Here is a 12,521-nt window from a genome sequence, read left to right as displayed (position 1 = left end):
CCATTGCCCACCAGCCCCCAGAACTCTATTCTCAGCTCCCTTGAAGAGAAAATAAATAAAGTCTCCGGATTACACATGGGATGAGAGAATCTCTGAATGTTGGTAATGGAAGAGACCCTAAATGATCTCAGGACGCCTGGGTGGCTCAATGGTTGAGCATCTGCCTTTGGTTCAGGTTGTGATCAAAGTCACCCATCAGCTTCCCCACAGGAAGCCTGCTTCTCCCTCTGCCTGTGTCTCTGCCTCTCTCTGTGTGTCTCTGATGAATAAATAAATAAAATCTTTAAAAAAAGGAAGAGTTTTTAAAAAATAAAAATAAAAAATGATCTCATTTGACTTCTTCAGTTGACTAGTGAGGAAACTGGAACCCAGGAAAAGTTGAGTGATTTGCTCAAAGTCAAATGATTCAAATCATAGGATCATCTCATCTCAGGGCTCATTCCATACCAGTCATAAACATGAAAGCCCCTACTGAATTATATTCTTACACTCATAACAACCCTGTGAAGTTGACAGGTCAAATACTTTCACAGAAACTCATGACATATGCCCAAATAACTTGAACACATTGACCAGCATGGGTTTGGCAAAGAAAGAGAGAGGGAAAAGGGAGGTTGGAAGACACAGAGCAAGCAAACAAGAATAATTTAAATATTGAAAATAAAACATATCCTCTCTGGTTAGCAAGATTACTCATCTGTGAACATTAAATGTCTGTGCTGCAATGAATATACTCCAATGTGGTCTTTTACTCTCTGTGATGGTTCAGTGAGGTGGACAGGTGAAATCTCAAGAACCTTCTAGATTGTGGTCATGGAAATGTTCTAAATCTCACTGCTCAATACCTAAGAGACGAAGACCCAGGGGTAGTGGATGACTGCAGCAAGGAGCTGGTGAAAGGGGAGAACTAGGGAGGGTGCGTGTGTGGTGGGGGTGGGGGAGCCATCTGGTACCTCGATAGCATCGGAAACAGCATCAGCCATAACCACAGAAATGGCCAGTCAGTCCCAGGGTATCCAGCAGCTCCTGCAAGCCGAGAAGGTGGCAGATGCCAGAAAGAGGAAGGCCCGGTGTCTGAAGCAGGCAAAGGAGGAGGCACGGATGGAGGTGGAGCTGTACCACAGAGAACGAGAGCAGGAGTTCTAGAGCAAGCAACAGGTGGCCATGGGCTCCCAGGGGAACCTATTGGCTTCAGTGGAACAGGCTACCAGATGCCAGGTGCAGGGCATGCAGAGCTCCCAGCAGAGAAACTGTGAACGTGTCCTGGCCCAGCTTCTTGGCATGGTCGGTGACGTCAGGCCCCAGGTCCACCCCAACTACCGGATTGCTGTCTAGTATCCACCGCAGGGCCTGCCTCTTCCCTTCCACAAAGAAATCCCCCAATCAAAATTACCTCCCACCATTTCACTGGTTCTTTCCCACTTTCTCTCCATTCCCTGGAAATTCTAAGAGCAAGATCCAATAATTCTGTGAAATTTAGAAGTTATCTTGCTCAGATCTGAATCTCCTTATTGTTCTTTAACCTTCACTGGGAATTTGTAAACTCCCAAGTCACCCTCACCTGACCCCTCTTGGAAATTTGCAGCGTGGAAAAGTAGGGATGTGTAACTCACTTTGGCTCCAGAGCCTGGCAGGCTTCGGTCCTTTTCCCAACTCTGCCACTTGCCGGGACAGGACAAGCTTCTTTTTTAAAAATATTTTATTTATTTATTCATGAGACACACACACACACAGAGAGGCAGAGACACAGGCAGAGGGAGAAGCAGGCTCCACACAGGGAGCCCGATGTTGGACTTGATCCTGGGATTCCAGGATCACGCTCTAGGCCAAAGGCAGTTGCTCAACCACTGAACAACCCAGGCGTCCCAGGACAAGTTTCTTTTTTTTTTTTTTTTTAAGATTTATTTATTTATTTATGATAGACATAGAGACTGAGAGAGAGAGGCAGAGACACAGGAGGAGGGAGAAGCAGGCTCCATGCAGGGAGCCCGCTGTGGGACTTGAGCCTGGGACTCCAGGATCGCACCCTGGGCCAAAGGCAGGCACTAAACCGCTGAGCCACCCAGAGATCTCCCCAGGATAAGCTTCTTAACCTGTAGTCCAGTGTCCTCCTCTACAAGACTGGAATGCTAATGATGATGATAACAATAATAATGATACCTACCTTATGGGGTTGCTGCAATGCTTAGGAATCACTCTGTAAAGGGTATAGCGTGGTCTCTGGCACATAATAGCTGTGATTCAATAAATGGCAGCCCTATATTTATTTATTTTTTTTTTTAAATTTTTATTTATTTATGATAGTCACACACAGAGAGAGAGAGAGAGAGAGGCAGAGACACAGGCAGAGGGAGAAGCAGGCTCCAGGCATCGGGAGCCCGATGTGGGATTCGATCCCAGGTCTCCAGGATCGCGCCCTGGGCCAAAGGCAGGCGCCATACCGCTGCGCCACCCAGGGATCCCCCAGCCCTATATTTATTATTGCCACTCCCTGCCCACCTGCCAAAACCTAAACACAGCTATTTCCTCACATTTGTCAATGGCTCTCTAATTCTACTCATTAATTATGTGAACTAGTAATTCTCTGAAGAATTCATTTTTCCCACCTCTCTTTTCCCAGAGACTGTATAGTCCCTGAAAAAGAATGAAGACCTAGCTTATTTAGCCTCTCTATTATGGTTCCAGGAAGATGTTACATTTCTTAGTCTCTCTTTTGTCTCTAAGTTGGTCTTTCTCTTTATTGGATTTCCTCTTTTCCGATTTCCCCAAAGACCCATCAGATGCCCACTGTTTCCTGAGATCTAAAGTGATGCTGCGTTCCTTTGTATGCATGGCTTTCCTTTCTACACCCTCAATACCTTTCCCGATGTAACACTGAAAAAGTGTCAATAAAAAACTATGGAAAAAAAAAACCCAACACCTAAGAGACATACATGGCTACTGAACACTTGAAATGTGGTAGTGTTACTGAGAAGCTGAATTTTTCATTTTATTTACTTTTAATTAAATCTAACTAGCCACATGTGCCTGGTAGCTACCACATTGGACTACACAGCTCTAGATGAATAAAGCTGCCCAAGACCTTATTTGGCCTGACCTATAAGCTTGTGTGATTATTTTTTTTTGGCGGGGGGGGGAGGGTACCTAAAGGTGTATAATAATAAATGCTGAAATCAGATTCCTCCACAAAATGTATATGTAGCAGCACCAAAAATAAGTATGTATGAATCAGGATTCTTAGTTGCAAACAATGCTAATTCAAGCAGAAAAGATATCCTTATGAAAGGATGTTAGGTCACTCACAAAGTCTCTGGAAGGCCGTAAAACTAGGCTTGGAGACTCCATGGTCAGAACCAAAGCACAGTCATACTGCAGAGCGTGTCTGGAGGAGACACCACAGCCTCACTGCTGGACTCAGGAAAGTGGCCTGTCCAGCTGATTCCAGACACTGGGCACTGGGTGCCACCATGGTCCTGCCATGGCTGCTTGTGGACAGGGATGGATCTGCTGCCACCATCACCAGATTGGCTACTGCATAGTGCCTGATGCTTGGTATTCCTGGCTTCTGATTCCAAGTCTGGGACAAGGACAGTTCACTGTGAGTAAACCCAGGTCACATGTCTGTACTCAACCTGCAAGGAAGACTGGAATAGCAAGAATTGGGCTTCTACAGAGGGGAGCAAATTCATAAGTTGAGGAGTTTCCCAAATGGAAGCAAACCTCTATTACACCTGCCTTCTGGGGAAGAGGGCTAATGCGCTACAAGCATAGGGCTCCTGGAGGACAGGTACAGCGACAGAACTGAAGACCTGGGAGCCCAGAGAACGTGGTAGATTAATTGCTGGCATATAAGGCACTATCTACTACCATGGGGAAAATAGACTATGTCAGAGAATTATGGGGAGGTGAGTTAGCAAAAAGAATTTTGAGAGGCAGTCAAGAGTTTTAGAGTAGCTGCTATAATAAGTGAGATTTTTGGAAGTGTAATATTTCCTTTGGCTACATTCTCATATGACTCCAATAAAGACATTACTTTTTTGAGACTTTTTCAGCGTTGGGTGTGTGTTCTATAATTGGGATTATCGTACATATATAGTTCTTGCTTTTTAGATTTACTCTTTAATACAATATGGATCTTTTCCTTTATGCACACCTCTATGTTATCATTTTTTTAAAATATTTATTAATTTATTTTAGAGAGAGAGTGTGTGTGTGTGTACAAGTGGGGGATGAGCAGAAGGAGAAGGAAGGGCAGAGAATCTCAAGCAGATGCCATGCTGAGCATGGAGCCCAACATGGGGCTTGATCCCATGACCCTAAGACCATGACCTGAACTGAAACCAAGAGTCGGTCGCTCAACCAACTGAGCCACGCAGGCACCCCTATGCCATCATTTTTAATGCTTACATAATAGTCCATTGCGCAAATACACCATATTTTATTTAACCACCCCTCTACTGATGATCAGTTAGATTATTTATAGTTTTTTCTTCTGAATTGTGCTACAATAAGCATCCTTGTACATATATTGCTATGCACTTGTCCAGTCATACATTTTGGTAAAATTCCTAGAGAAAGTATTGCTGAATTAATGGCTAACCACATCTAACAGGTTGATTTACATTTTTAAGTTATTCTCAAAGGTGGTAATAATTTATTTTTCCATTTAGGGCTGGGACCGGGACAAGATGAATAAGGTACTTTACCTTGGGCTCAATATTTAAGGAGGCATTTAAAAACTCAGTAATTAAGACAAATAATATTTTAGTGCAATAATTTAAAAATCAAAATGAATGCACAGAAGTCCATGATGAACAAAATAACAGAATTTTAAATCAAGGCAGGATCAGTATTAATGATTTTTCTTTTACCTCAGGCTCTGAGGCAATATTGTTTGGCATCGCACTGTTCCCACCAACATGTTCTAGGGAACCTTAGGCATTTATAAACCCTCTTACTCTTTGCCATTCTGATAGAAAAAAAACTTCATTTTAATTTTCATTTCTTTGATATTGAAATTGAGCATCTGATATGTTTATTTGTCATCTGTATTTCTTCTTTAATGAACTGGCCTGTTCATATTGATTCCTTACTTCTTCTATTTAGATTTTTGTATTTTATTGATTTGCATATATTGTATATTAATATAATAATTATGCATATATTGTACATTAATATGATTATATATAGTTACTATTATAGAATTACATGTTATTACATATCCTGATCTATATAATTATATATTAATTATATTATATAAATTAATTATAAATATAAGGATAGTAATCCTTTGCTCTCTTATGTTCTGCAAATATTTTCTTAGTTTTCATTTTTCTTTTAACATTATTTTTTTCCATTTATTGTTTGAATGTTTACATAGTCAAATTTGTCAATCTCTTATATATATATATTTTTTAATTTATCTGGTTTTCACCTGCAGAAAGACCATTTCATTGCGATTGAAAATGAAGGCTTTGGGATGCCTGGGTGGCTCAGAGGTTAAAGCGTCTGCCTTCGGCCCAGGTCGTGATCCTGGAGACCCTGGATCTAGTCCCATGTCGGGCTCCCTGCATGGAACCTGCGTCTTCCTCTCCTGTATCTCTGCCTCTCTCTTTCTTTCTCTGTGTCTCTCATGAATAAATAAATAAAATCTTTAAAAAAAGAAAATGAAGGCTTTTGAGTTTGAAAGCCTGAATAGCACCCACTAGCTTGCATGTAGAATAATCTCCATGTGCTTTATTTCTAACATGGAGATAACAATAGGACATCCTCCACAGAGTTTTTGTGAGGATTAAATGAGTAATACAAAATGTTTAGAAGTGCCAAGCACATAGTAAGTACTCAGGATATGCGAGCTCTCATTATATGCTAACTCCGTATACACACATGAGCCTGTTTCTGGATACTCTATGTGATCCATGCTTCCGTGTGTTCTTGCTCCAGCACCACAGTGTTTTAATTACCATGGACTTATATAGTGTTGTTTGATCTGGTTATGCAAGCTCCCTTCTCATTTTCTTGGTGTTTCAAACTTTTCTTGGCTGTCCTCATTCATTTATACATACAGACGAATTTGAAAAGCTATTTGTCAAGTACCGCAAAATCCCACTGAGATTTTTAACTGAAACTCTATTAAATTTATATATTATTTTAAGGGAAGCATGACATCTTTACAATATGAGCCTTCCTGCCCAGGAACATGGTGTTTCTCTTTATTTAGTCAAATCTTCTTTTTTTTTACTTCTCTGTCAAGCTTTACAGGTTTCTTACCGTACATCATGCACATTCTTACTTGGTATTTTAAGTTTTTATTGCTATTATTTTATTACTAGCAATTACATTGATATGTATAAATGGTTGGTGTTTATATGTCTGTTTTGTATCCAGCCTTTGTTTTGAGCCCTTTTATTTGTTTATCCAAAATGAATGTCTAATCATGTCACTCATGAGACTAAAATCCTCCAGGACAGCCTCAGTCCTCCAGGACAAAGTTCACATTTTGGGATTTGACACACATTCATTTCTTTCATACACAACAAACACGTGTTGAGCAACTCCTCCATGTTAGGTGCTGTGGAGCACCAGTGGTACATCACTAAGCAGACAAAAATCCCTGCCACTAAGAAGCCTACATTCAGAAGGAATTTGTGCTTTGTATTAGCTCATCCCTGTGGGTCCATCCATCCCATCTCCTCTCCTTCTTTGCAGGTGCTGAGTACTTCAGCTGTACTGAATAAGTTGCAATTCTACATGCCTTCCTGTTAGATACCTCTTTCCTTCCCTTGCTCTTTTTCTACTTGCCATCCTGAAAGCTCCTTTTATAGCTTCATGAGTCATATCAAGTTTGGTCTACTCTTGGCAACTTCCATGATTCCCCCTTGAAGAGTTTGGAGGTCTACTTTCCATGGCCCACTGACTTCAGGGCTGATTTTTTCACTGCAGTGCAATTGTCATCTATTGGTCCATAACTTCCTTAGGGTAAGAAGGGGTCCTGATCTTCTTTTTACTACCTGGTGACATGGTATCAGGTAATGTTCAATAAATTTGTTGAAGGCATAAATGTATTGAGTTGGTTGGGGGCACAGCACAATCCCCCATGTCTCACGTTAAGTGGCCACACAGGTCGGCTTTGGCCAGTCACAACTAGATTTACAGGAATTCAATGGAGATCACCAAGGCTGAGTGAGTAGGCACAGTTGCCTGGGGGGAGATGGACCTGTAGGTGAACATTGAAAGAGCTTGAAACTTCTGTTAGCTCTTTCCACCCCACAAAAGGGCCTAGGATCAAGGATAAGACCCCTCCATTCACATTTAAGAAAGGGGGTGCTATGGATAGGTCCAGTCTGAAGTCACTGACCAGGTCATGTTTTGTAGGGATGAAGTCGTAGGACAAGGAGCATCAACAAAATTACATGAAAGAATCATAGTCCCTGCTCTGACCAAACTGCTCCTCCTTATGAAGGCTGCTGGGGTCTGTATGGATCTCTCTGAAGTGTGAGCTTTCGGCGGGAAGGAGGTAAAGCAAGCCTTTCTGACATCAAAGTTCTCAGCAATGTTGTGCTCCATGAACAACCTAGTTCGCTTAAGCTCAACATTGTAGTATGGGCCTCACTTGTAATCAAGTGTCCACCATACCAGTCTCACCCCAGACAGGCAGTCTAGCTAGCATAATGATCAGATGCCTGGCCTTGAGATCCAGACTGCCCGGTTCCAAACCCTTGTATTTTCGGGGATCCCTGGGTGGCTCAGTAGTTTGGCGCCTGCCTTTGGCCCAGGGCGTGATCCTGGAGTTCCGGGATCGAGTCCCATGTTGGGCTCCCAACATGGAGCCTGCTTCTCCCTCCTCCTGTGTCTCTGCCTCTCTCTCTCTCTCTGTCTCTCATTCTATAATAAATAAATAAATAAATAAATAAATAAATAAATAAATAAATAAAAATAAATCTTAAAAAAAACAAAAACCTTGTATTTTCATTTGTTAGCTATGTGAGTGAGATCCAGGACATTAAGTCAGGTTGAAAGTGAGCGGCCCTAAAGAGGAAAATCTTTGATGAGGGCCAAAAAGCCATTCCATGAAGATCAATGCATCATAATAGCTTGCAAGGAACACTTGGTATAGAGTGTAAAGTGTTTAAGGGCTTGGGACAGATTACATAGGTTCAAATCCCAGCTTCTCCACTTAGTACCTGTGTGATCTTGGGCAAATGACTTGACCTGTGTGGGTCTCAGCTGTTGTATCTCTAAAATAGAAATGCTAATAGTAGTTACTACATAGAGCTACTCTGAGGATTATAAGGGTTACAATGCAAATTGAGTGCTTGGACCAATGCATGGGACAGAGTACATAGTTAAATACTTGTTAGCTATCACTATATTATTATGATTCCGATATCACATTGTATCTGGTACTGTTTCGGTGGACTGAAAAAGTATGTAGATAGAGTTTTACCATTTTCCTGGCAAAGTCACATGTGAAGAGCACAAAATTTCTGCACTAGGAAAGGCCTCTGGACCCAGATCTTATGAAATTTGTGCAAAATGAAGACTGAACACCTGCCAACGAACATTTCATAGGATACATTTACGGGATAGCATTAGCTGGAAAGAGGACTCATTTAAGGATCAAGGCAGGTTTTGAAAGGACACCAAACCATAAATACACTTTCAGACCTTCTGAGCAACATCTCACCTAGAGGCTTCAGAGAGCTAGCATTGGAGAGGACAAGGATTCCTTTCTGGGGACTAAGGAACCCCACCCCACAAGAGAGGCAGCCCTCCACATGTACATCATTCCAGGAAAGAAGAAAGGTGGCATTGGCTTCTGGTCAGGAGGGCTCTGGTGCTGGCATTTATTTCTAAGGACAAGTAACTTCACTCCCAGAGCTGCAGTGGGCAGGTATTTAGACTGGTGGGGCAACCCCCTTACAGCACAAGTTTTGCTATTATACCTCATTTGCGTCCTTTAAGTCAGAACCTGATGACTTGAAGGAGAGAGAGGTGGAAAGGATGTTGTCATTACAAATGTCACCATGACTCAGTGAATCCAAAAAGTGAGGAAAGGCTAACTTGAGAGAAGCAACACATGGAAGTGGCACACTACTTTTTTCACTGAGGTCCCAGATGATGTGGGTTGTGTGGAACCAGAATTGGCACCTGGCAGTTTGACTATCTCCTGTCCCCCATTCCCCATTCCACAGGCAATTGATGTTTCTTAGGTGTGCTTCCAGGGATACAGTGCATACGGAAGAAAATATGTGCGTGTGTATATGTGTGCATGTATATCCTTCTTTTACATTTTAGCTTTATCATTTTACAGTATAGTTTATAGATCATTAATCATCTGTTTGCAAAGAATTTCCTTTTTTTTCTACCTGAATGGTAACCCACTGTATGTATGAATCATAATTTATCTAATCTGTCCCTGATTAAATGACATTTAATCATTTCCTATCTTTTACTACTACATATAATGCTATAAGTAATTTTGCAAGTAGGTCAATTTGCATTGGTGTGACTGTATTTGTAAGATAAATTCCTAAAAGTGTTCATCACTGGGTCAAAGGATAGGTGAATGCATTTGGATTCCAACCATGATAGGGATTCATTGAAAGTTCTGGCCAAAGAATGCATATACAGATAGTATTTTAAGAAACTGACTTTATTTATAACTAATTAGATACAATAGATTATGAAAGAAAATGAAGTTTAGGGTTACTCCAAGACTATTAATGAAAATGGCTGAGACAACCAACATTTTGGGCTTAATTGAGTATTTTCTCACCCATAAAGATCATCTCCTTCCCATCTCCAATACTATAGGCTTTCAAATAGGTCTCAACCAGACAATGGAGAAAGAACACCTGGGAAGAAAAACTTCCTGGATGGGAAATTACTTTAAAAAACCAAAGAGATTAGAAACATCATCAGATGGTGCCATTAATAGAAACAGAAAATTCAAGAGGTAGAGTTGGTTTATCAACTAATGGGGCCCAGAACAAAATGTAGGAAATGGTCCCAAAATGTAGGAAATCTCTGATCTCCTAATTATCTGAGAAAAACTTAACAACAAATACAATAATGGTGATGATGATGATGATGATAATAATAATAATAATAATAATAATACTCTGGGAGAAATGATAAGGTAAAAAATATAGATTTGCCTTCACTTTTTAGAGTTGGAAGACAACCTGCAGTTAGAATATTGGACAAAGGATTGAAATGAAAGAATTTCCAATAAAAAATTATCCCTGCAAGCTTTGTCCTCAGAACCTGCCACCTCATAGTTGAACCATGCCCTATGCTGCTCTCCTGTCATTTGGCAATGACAGTGTGAAGGCAGATCAAGGTCCTGTTGATGCCTCCCCAGTATGAGCTCAGCCTGCAGATGCCCAGCTCCTTGGTAATGTAAGACAGATGCCAAACCAGCTCAGCTTACTGATTAGCTGGGAACTCCTTTAAGGGAAGCATATTTTGGCTAGAATCCCATAATTCAACCATTCAGTTAACCTTTTAAGTGAAAAAAAAAAAAAAGACAAATTTAACAGGGCCAAAGCAATATGTGGGGGGTGATGACAGGCAATTCTTTAGGAGGATAAAGGATCTTGACCCAGTAAAAGCACAAGCCTGTCTACATTTTGCTCTACATCTTGGGAAGCAGGCTCTAAAGTATTTAGTGTGGTGTAGGGTGTGTGTTTGTGTGTGTACACACGCCACAATAAAACTCCACTAGGTAAGGGACTTGACCTATTTTGCTCACGATTGTATCCTGTATCCCCAGTGGCTAGAATAATTCCAGCCACATAGTAGGTATTCCATAAACATTGATTGAAAGAAAAAATACATTTACTGCGAATTGAGTAAATGCAATGAACAAATCCACTGTGTGCATGTGTCCTTGCCTGTATTTGTGTATGTCATTACATAACATAAATCATATCCACACGTGGATATCAATGTATCTTATATTTTTCACTTATGAAATGACATTAAATTACTTTGTAAATGGCTCCTAAGGAGCCCTATACCTTTTGCTAACTCCAAGCTAATCGCACTACAGGCCAGGTGCCATAGGCTTAAGCATCCTCAGCTGTTAACCCGTTTTCTATGGGTGCCATATCTAGAGGGTTCAAAAGCATTGATCTTGCCTTCAGTCCTCAAAATCTCATTAATTCTCACACATTTCATCAACACCATAGCTAGCACTTTGTGTTGGGACCTCATCCACAGCAAGATCCTAAATGCCAGGTGAATCATCAGATAATACATAAAAGCCTTAGCATTTAGGGAATTTGATGGATGTTGTTGTGGAGTCTAGAATTTAGAAGGAAGGCCTCTTAGTCTGTTTGGACTGCTCTAAAAAAATGCTATAGAATGGGTAGTTTATCAACAGAAGAAGTTTATTGCTCACAGTTCTGGAGGTGGAGATGCCCAAGATTAAGGCGATTCAGTGTCTGGTGAGAGCCCACTTTCTCATAGGTAGCTGTCTTCCTTTGCAACTTCACATGGCTGAAGGGACAAGGAAGCTTTCTCTGGCTGCCTTTATAATCCCATTCATCAAGCCTCTGCCCGCATAACCTAATGTCCTCCCAAAGGCCGTGACTTCTAATACCATTCCCTTAGGGATAGGTTTTCAACCTATGAATTTAGGGTAGACAAACATTCCAACCACAGCACTATCTCTAATTGTCTCTCATTTATAGGCAAAGACATCAAGGTCTGAGGTGAAGTTACTTATTTTGGATTATACTGAGAATCTAGAAGTTTCCCGGTCCTGTGTGCTCCTGCTCCCAACATTACGCCTTATTGACCCACTGGAGACTTTCCTGAAAACTAAACTTTTCTTTAGAGCGAATATACAGTGATTATCTTATCCTAAACACTTAACACTCTAACAAAACATGCTTTGGCCTTTCAGTACTAACAGAGCTTTATTGTCTTTGTTCCATGATATCTGATTTCCAGACTGAATTGGTGATGAATTAAGTAATTTTCAAATGATTTGTTTTTATGGGATGATTAAATTCCAGAGTTTGGTTTTGAATTTGGAAAATGAATGTTTTTATTTTACCCCAATTCGTATTTTTTTTTCCTCGCCAGACCTATGCATTTCTGCTTATTTCAACCCTAGAAGTGCAAAAAAAAAAAAATCATTTTGAAATAGTTTATTTTACATTTAAGGGTGTAAGTAAAGATCTGGTTAATACAAAAATCAAGTAAGTGAGAGGAAATACCCTTTGTACAGAGACCACCCAGGGATCCCACCTAGGGTAGGAAAGCTCAGGCTTCTGGGGAGAAGGAACATATGGTCTTAGGAGAACATTTCTCAGTTCCTGAAAACTCAGGCACTTGGAAGTAAGTACATGTCAAAGTTACACTAAGAAATATTCAGGGTCAACAGCATCTACATCCAGACAGTGAACTTTTCAACGGTTTAATATAAATCAACTCAGTAGAAAGCAACATGAGTTAGGAATGCCCCATAGAAGCTGGTAATGGCATTACAAACATTTCTGCATCAAAAC

General features: G+C 40.7%; 1 protein-coding gene and 1 pseudogene across 4 annotated transcripts in view; one reads left to right on the top strand and one right to left on the bottom strand.

Moving 5' to 3' along the window:
• The window catches only part of PALM2AKAP2 (PALM2 and AKAP2 fusion), a 469,130-nt gene that overhangs the window by 387,760 nt on the left and 68,849 nt on the right, over positions 1-12,521 (bottom strand). The window lies entirely within an intron of this gene.
• Positions 994-1,335, top strand: LOC140640997 (V-type proton ATPase subunit G 1 pseudogene; annotated as a pseudogene).

Source organism: Canis lupus, chromosome 10 (genome assembly GCF_048164855.1).
Source record: "Canis lupus baileyi chromosome 10, mCanLup2.hap1, whole genome shotgun sequence".
NCBI lineage: Eukaryota > Metazoa > Chordata > Mammalia > Carnivora > Canidae > Canis > Canis lupus.
This window is presented reverse-complemented; position numbering and strand designations above follow the sequence as displayed.